This window comes from Ruditapes philippinarum, unplaced genomic scaffold, assembly GCF_026571515.1.
Source record: "Ruditapes philippinarum isolate M1 unplaced genomic scaffold, ASM2657151v2 ctg15099_1_1_1_1, whole genome shotgun sequence".
Taxonomy (NCBI): domain Eukaryota; kingdom Metazoa; phylum Mollusca; class Bivalvia; order Venerida; family Veneridae; genus Ruditapes; species Ruditapes philippinarum.
Window position 1 is genome coordinate 10,019 of NW_026857810.1, and position 8,639 is coordinate 18,657.

Consider the following 8,639-nt stretch of genomic DNA (forward strand, 5'->3'; position numbering starts at 1 on the left):
ATCTTCAAAACCCACATGTCATTATGTTATAATAATTATTAGGCATGTATATTTTGTTAAAATATCTTTAAATTAAAATTGTACAAATAATATTTATTATCTAAAAGGAGTGTTTGTCATAGGACAAAATCTTAATGGAATAGTTAACTGTTGTTATTGTTTTTATGATGTTTTGTGTTTCTATATATTGTTTAGGAGGCCACATTTAAAATTAAGATAATTATCTACGATGGTATATCTTCATGTGTTACCTTCTGTAAATAATTGTTATTATTATTATTATTATTATTATAATTATTAAATATTTTATATTGAATTTACTCCCGCTGGTCCATTTTCATGTTAACACCTTTTTAAATCGAAATGTACACGTTGCATTCTATAAAAATAAAATTTGATCCGTATATATATGATCAGCACATAACACGTGTATAATGATTATCATTCGTACTAGTTGAACGTCTTTATTTATTGTAAAGCTACCCTTCTGTGGTCAGTGTATGTATGTAATGATAAATATTTGTTTAGATTACTGGACATTTTTATAGTATTAGAATGGTTATAATCGAATTGTATGGAATACTTTATTTATATTTAAAACACAATACTTTAAGCCTTAAAGTGTTTTTCATTGAAATGATCAAACATACACGCATTTTATAAAGTACTTTAACTTTTTATCTTCAAAGAAAACATAAAAATAAAGTAGTGTACCGTACAATTATAATAAACAGTACAAGCAAAGGTATACATTGGAATCGGAAAATAAATAAATAAATAAATAAATAAATAAATAAAACTCATACATTTAATACAAATTGTAGCCAACCTTTTTTGTTTGTTTTTGCTTTTCAAAATATCACATGTATATGAGAAAGTAGATATCATTTAATGAAAGGAGCCAAACAAGATGGAATTGGGGTTACTTGAGGAGAAGAATGGCGCAAAAGGGATGGGGGCTGTACATTATTGCGTCACAACTTTGAATATACTTTAAAAAAGAAGCTGAAACTGTATCAATGGAAAATGTTAAATTGTACACCAGTGATATGTACTTTTTAACACGAATATTATATTGCATGTATATGCATATAATTTATTAAAGATGAAGGTAAAAATGCACTTGAAAAATAGAAAGCGGACACTGGCAATCTTAATAAACATTGTCCGAACAAGTTTCGCAAGAGTTTAAATTAATTTTCAATAAATACTAAATGAAAATAGTATACTAATCGGAAAATATGGTTTTTGAGTTTATACACAAATTATCACTGTACACAATTATCTTGAAAATGTCACCCTAAAATTTCCTACTATAATATGAGGAAAGAGAATTAGGGAAAGTGTTCAGGTTTATTCTATCTGTTCATTACAATTTCACTGTATGTAGAGCCTTATTGGTTATTTATAACAAATATGACACTTCATGAATTTAAACATGACCATTTATAATCGGATTATGACCGCTTATCACATATGAGGAACAGTAACTTTTATATATACTTTGCGAAAGTTGTATATGAATTTCATGAAGTGTTAGCCATTAACGTTATATAAAATGTCAAATAACACTACTTTAACAATTCAGCAAGCCGGCAGCCTCATCTTAAGTGAGCCATATCTTCTTTGGTTGGAGAAAGATGTATTTCCTTTTATATTTGGAACTACTTGCCTTCTCATAATTCTTACTGGTATCATATTTAACATAGCCACACTCAAAATGTTCTGGAATGATGATCACGTGGGGATAAGAAGAACAGTCTACCTATGTGTGTTTGTAGATGTTCTAGCAGTGATGTTTGTTTTGGCTCCTGGAATGTACATATCGTTTTCCAAATTAGATGATATCCCAATAGTCTACTGTCGTATAAATGGAGTGTTTAACCTATCAACGACTTTGATACAATTCGGAATACTCTCTTACGGACTAGTAGTGTCTTTTATCACTCTTCTACAAGGCACATTTAAAACGGAATTTCACACAAGATGCAAACATGTCTGTTCATTTGTTGGAATTAGTGTATTTTATTTCAGTTTTGTACTGATCCCAATAAATTGGAACGATGGGTATTCATATCTACCAAGTGAATACCTTTGTGGACCTAATAGATCTTTACAGAAGGCGTACATTAATGTTACTTTCGTGATAGGTTTGATGCCGCCATTTTTCCTGACATTCGTTGTATCATTTGCTCTTATTAAAAAGTTACTCTTAAAGAACAAACGAGTTTCTGAGATCCCACATTCTGGATCAAAAGGTGCGATTTTAGAAGAAAATCCAACCTCGTCAGATGAAAAATTGCAGGTGTCTATCGGTATACGGAACCGATTTAAATCAGATGAAACTGTCAGCATAGAAGATCAGACAAGATCTTACGATATACATGAAGATGATGATGTACAGAGTAAGCGTAATCGATTCAAGTCAGACGTTACAGTAAGTATTGAGGACCACACAAGATCGTATAATAATGCCCATTTCAAAAATTCATTTAAATCAGGAATAACTATCAGCATGGAAGATAAAACTCGGTCCTTCGATACAGGTGTCAGATGTCAGGACTCAGACTTCGCTTCGTTAGAGAAACGGAAGGATGAACTTGAATACTGTTTTCGAGAAACAAGCTCAACCGGCTCTTCTGTTCCATTACCACACGGCTTTCTAGATGATGATGACATTGGGGCTTTTGATTCTGTAAAGGTTTACTCAAATGAGACGGATTCTGATTCTGATTCTGATGATATTCCTTTTGGTAAGCCTGCAGGGGACTCGATTATGAAAAATTCAATTCGTCATAACAATAACGCAGACAGTGATGCCAAAATATGTATAGATGAGCCTCATGGTTCAAGGCATGCAACACCTGTGGAGTCTAAACAAAAAAGCCTGCATGGAATGATAACTGATGGGAATAGTGGAAACTCAAAAGACAACAAGAGTTCTGAAAACAGGACTCTACCTATTATTAAATTGCTAAGATCGACACGTATGGATGATAATGTAACCGTCAAGTTTGTAGCAACTAACATTATCGTATCATTTGTTGTTATCACTTGTTGGATTCCTTTTGTGGTAATGGTGTATATTGACATGTATGGGGACACATGGTGGAGTGGATGGCTGACATTGGCGGTATTGTTTGCTAACATAAGCTACTGCATCAAGCCACTCATGATTTTGGGTATAAGAGGACAACTCGTCAATGCATCGAAAGCGGTTTTACCGAAATCTGTTGGAGATAAGGCCGACCGTCTAACATCAGTAGTTACAACAACCTTTGACAAGTTAAGCAAAAGAATAACTTAGTTGTTTTATGTGTATATATGTGGAGAGCTAATCTAGACTCATAGTTATCTCATATTGTGAATGTATACAAATTATTATCATTATACAAACGGCTTTCAAAGTAAATGCACTCTGTATTGTAAGGCCTTTGAATTAAGGAATTCTCTTTTAAAATAATATTTATGGTTAAAAACATTCTGTTATGTGTGAATTATTTTCGTATTTTTGTTTATTACATTTTCACTTTATATGTGTTAAGAGAATAATAATATATGCATCATTTCTCATAACATACCATGTACAATGTATATGTATTTCCATTTGTTTCAGGACAATGATCTTTTGATTATCAATTATATGTGTATTAATGTTTGATTAGAAAAACATAAAATACGAGGGTTGTTCGATATGTAATGTGTATTGCACGGCATATCGAAATCATTCGACTCAATTAGTTAAATGAACACTACATCACTTCAAAATATTCTCCGATGTTTAAAATACATAATTTTAGTACATGTATCTAAATCCATTCATGAAATGCGTCACGGACTCACGGTACGCTGATTTAGGTAAACCTCAAAGGCAATGACTGGTAGCTGAGCCAAAGGGTCTGTCGAGACTTGTACCGACGACCAAAGAAGGACTTTTTAAGTTTAGGGAAAAGTAAAATGACGCATGGGTCTAGATTTGGATTTGGAGAGTAATTGGGCGTGGTAAGACGGTAAACTTCGTCTCACGTCATGCACGAACATGCCAAAATCCTGACACACAGCGTCGTTTCTGATAATATTTCTTGAGTAATTTTAGAATAACATCTCGGTAATACCGACCTGTAAGACTTGTGCCGTTCGGCACCGGAAATTGTAGAGCTGAACCATATCGTTTCTACGTCGTAAGTACATAAAATAGCACAACCAACTCGCAGTACAACTTGTTGGACTAACCCTTCCGTGAGCCCCGCATAATAAAAAACATCTGCTGAACTTTCTTTTTAACTCCGCTGGATGACCTTTTCTCAGAGGGTTATTTTTCAAAAAGCTATTATGATGTTTAAAATAATGAATAATCAGGCGCCTTCCTATTTATTGAATTATTTCATTTTATCACCAGATGTTCATACTCGCATTTTGCGTTCATCATGTGATTTTCAACTTTATACCCCTATACCAAATACTGAACAATTTCGTAAGTCTTTTGTTTAATTTGAAACGGCCTTCCTGATTATATTAAGTCTGCTACATCTGTGAACCATTTTAAAACCTTATACTTAAGGTATTATTACACATTGATGTATACAAATTGATAATCTCTTGTATGTTTTTACATTAATGTATTTTAATAGTTTGAATATGTTAAAGCTCTTTTGAATGATTGATATGTTTGTTCAAATGAGTTCTCTCGTTAAATAAAGTCTATAAATATTATTATTATTATCATTATTATTATTATTATTATTATTATTATTATAAATGTTTGCAATCACAACTTTGAATTTGCACAAGTGACGACTTGTCACTATTACATCATTTGTCGGGCACTGCTAATATTTTTCCATGAACACTAAATTTTTTCAGATTAAAAGCAGATTTTTTTTTAAATTCGATTTATTTCTGCGAAAAAAGTAAAATAATGAAATGATGTAATAACATATCCGGCTTTCCTGGATAACCATCCAGTAATTAACAACTTCTCTGATTTTGACCGATTATTGGTCCCGCATGATTCTTCAGAAATCTAAAGCGTACCTTGATTTAGATTAGAGCTGAAAACGTCGGTTCGGAATAAGAAAAAAATGTGTGATGTTGAAATTAATTTTGAGCTTGGCAAAATTTATAAATACTGTACATGTACTAAACAGTATGATGTGTAGCTCACAATTTACAAATATGCGATGTGAGACTCACGGCTTAAAACATATAGATATAGTAAGTACACAATGCCGTTGCAAATATATTGTTTTTTGTGTTATACATGTACTTATGTTTGTATGATTTGTTTTGTATTTTCACTTTTGTTTTCTTGTTTTGTTTGTGATATCAATCATTCATTACATATTACTTATATTGTCGTCTCTCTCTCATTCATTTTTTTCTGCCAAAATATACCATATGCAATACCACAGTATACACGTGCTGTTTCCCCGTTGACCGATTTATAATATGGCACAATTCATATCAATTTAGATGGCCAACCATTAAGACGACCCTTCAATACGGCAACGGCTGCTTACATTTTCAACCAGTAACATAGTCTGGCATGTCAAGGCCGAGTGGTAAACGCCTCCGACTAGTAATCTTTATGATCGCTAGCCGCATTGGTTCAAACCCCCGTCTGATTGTCAGGGGGCAAGTCCTTGAGCACGAAACATTACACTCATTGCTCGGTACTGGTTGGTTCCAGGAACGGTTTCGAAAATGTGTTTATTAGCTCATAACTTCCTACATAATTGAACTTAAATAAATTCTGTGTAAACCAAGTCCCCAAGATGAAGATATCTATTATAACCATCCTCTACATCTGCTTTAATTTTAAGCTTCCATTCTAATCCGGCCAAAGGCCGGTCTATTTTCAGTTAGACTTCCTGAAAAATATACAGGGAAGAAATGAATATAAGAAGAGTTTTCATTGGTCATTTTAAAATTACAAAAGGAAATCTGGGAATTTCATTGGCCATTCTAAAACAACATGTAAAGGATAGTTCTTGTCATTCTATGATAGTTCTAAACTAAACTGTAAAGGAAAGTTACGCGATGGTTCTATGGTACGATGATAAAAACACGATTGTGCGATGATGAAAACACAGTGGTACGATGGTGAAATCGCGATGTCGCAATAGTACGAAGGTATCACCATCGTATGATTGCGCTTTCACCATCTTACCATCGTCCATCGCGGGTAAGGACAAACGGACCACCGTATTTTATATTTCAAATTGAATTAGTGGCGTAAAACATTAGAAGGACTATAAACTGAGTTGAGCACAGACGCAGCTTTAAAATACGGTTTTACGTTATATAGAATTTGTTTGTATGTGTGTTCGATTTCTTTGATAAGGAAAATTAACATTGGAAACGTGTTCAATTTGACTGACCTATCAAAGTTATTTTATTGAGAGTATGTCTTACGTGTAAATATACTGAGTTTGCTCCAACCACAGAACAAGAAGTGAAAACATTGATTAAAAAATCAGCCACCAAATCCTGTGAGTTAGATCCCATTCCAACATGGCTGTTAAAAGAATGCCTAGATGAACTGACACCAGTGATAACCAGTTTTATAAACGTGTCCTTGGATGCTGCTTATGTACCAAAAATGTTCAAACACTCACGAATAAGACCACTTCTAAAGAAACCAAATCTAGATCCTAACGAACTGAAAAACTATAGGCCTGTGTCTAACTTGCCATTCCTGTCTAAAATCTTGGAAAAGGTCGTTGACGTACGAATTGAGAGCCATCTGAAGACAAATAATCTACACGAGGTCAACCAATCTGCTTATCGCAAGTTCCATTCGCCCGAGACTGCATTGTTAAAAGTTCAAAATGACATTCTACGGTCTTTGGAAATAACAATGTGACTATTCTCGTGATGCTTGATTTGTCTGCTGCTTTTGATACAATTGATCACGGAACGCTCCTTCGCCGCCTTGAACGACACTTTGGAATTACAGGCAAGCCACTCGCATGGATGACGTCATACCTGACCGACCGATACCATAATGTATGCATAAACAACAAACTATCACAGCCAGTCCACATGGAGTACAGTGTACCTCAAGGGTCTGTCCTGGGACCCAAGAGCTCTGTGATGTATACGAAACCTGTCGGAGAAATCTGCCGTAAACATGATCTAAACAACCATTTCTTCGCAGATGACTCACAACTCTATCTATCCTTCAAACCAGTGACTAATATTTCAATTCAGGAGAATATAAACCGTATTGAAAGATGTCTTGAAGATATTGTAAGTTGGATGAATGCCAACATGCTGAAGCTAAACGGCGACAAAACAGAGTTGATCATCTTCTCATCTGAACATAACGCACAACCTGTTTCAGATGTTACAGTAACAGTCGACGGTTCGAAAATTAGCCAACCATCTAGTGTGCGCAATCTTGGTGCATTTCTTGACTCGAACACGAGGATGGAACAACATGTAAATAATGTCTGTAGGAACTGTTATGCACAATTAAGACACATCGGTCACATCAGACCCTATCTTACTGTTAAAGCAACCAAATCTCTAGTAAATTCACTTGTTACTTCTAGGTTAGACTACTGTAATGCACTGTTATAGGGAGTCTCTAAGCAGTCAATGACCAAGTTACAACATGTTCAAAATACAGCAGCTAGAATTGTGACCAAAACACTCAAATATGACCACATAACACCTATCTTACGTAACCTTCACTGGCTTCCGGTAGAGTATCGGGTCGAATATAAAATTTTGACTTACATATAAATCCCTCATCGACCAATCACCAGCCTATATAAAAGACATGATAGACGTGTACATCCCAGTCAGAAATCTGAGGTCCCAGAATAACTCAATGACATTAGTTGTGCCTAAATCTCGGACAGTACGATATGGTGACAGGTGCTTCCAGACAGCCGCAGCGAAATTATGGAACTCGTTACCACCTGACATTAGAGACTGTAATACCTTGCCATGTTTTAAGAGAGCTCTCAAAACACATTATTTCATAAAGTTCTATGGACGTTAGTTCATAAATCATCATACATGTACTACTTTTGCTATATTTTCAGTGTTAATTGTAATTGAGCCTTGATTTTAAACTAAATGTGTCTGTATTTCTTACCATCCTTTACTGGTTTTAGATTATCATTATTGTTTAATAGGTTTACTTAATTAATGTTGTACATTATGTCTTTATATATATATATATATATATATATATATATATATATATATATATATATATATATATATATATATATATATATATTATATATATATATATATATAAAATCGCATATATAAAATCGGCACGCCGCAGCGGGACACGAACCACGGGTCTCTAATATATAGGTATATATATATATTATATATATATATATATATGATTATGTTTTATCGGATTTATGTAAAGCACTCTTGAACATTTATTATTTATGAAAAGAGTGCTATAGAAATGTGGTATATAATAATAATAATAATAATAATAATTATAATAAAAACCCTGCACCAAGGTGTCTTGTTATAATTTTAATCATTATAATACACTGTATGCTATATGAAATGATTTGTGCTATATACTGTTGAAACATCTTCCACATTTGGCTGGTATTTTGCAGCTGCTAAACTTATATTCAAAGAAGCTTACTTGTTTG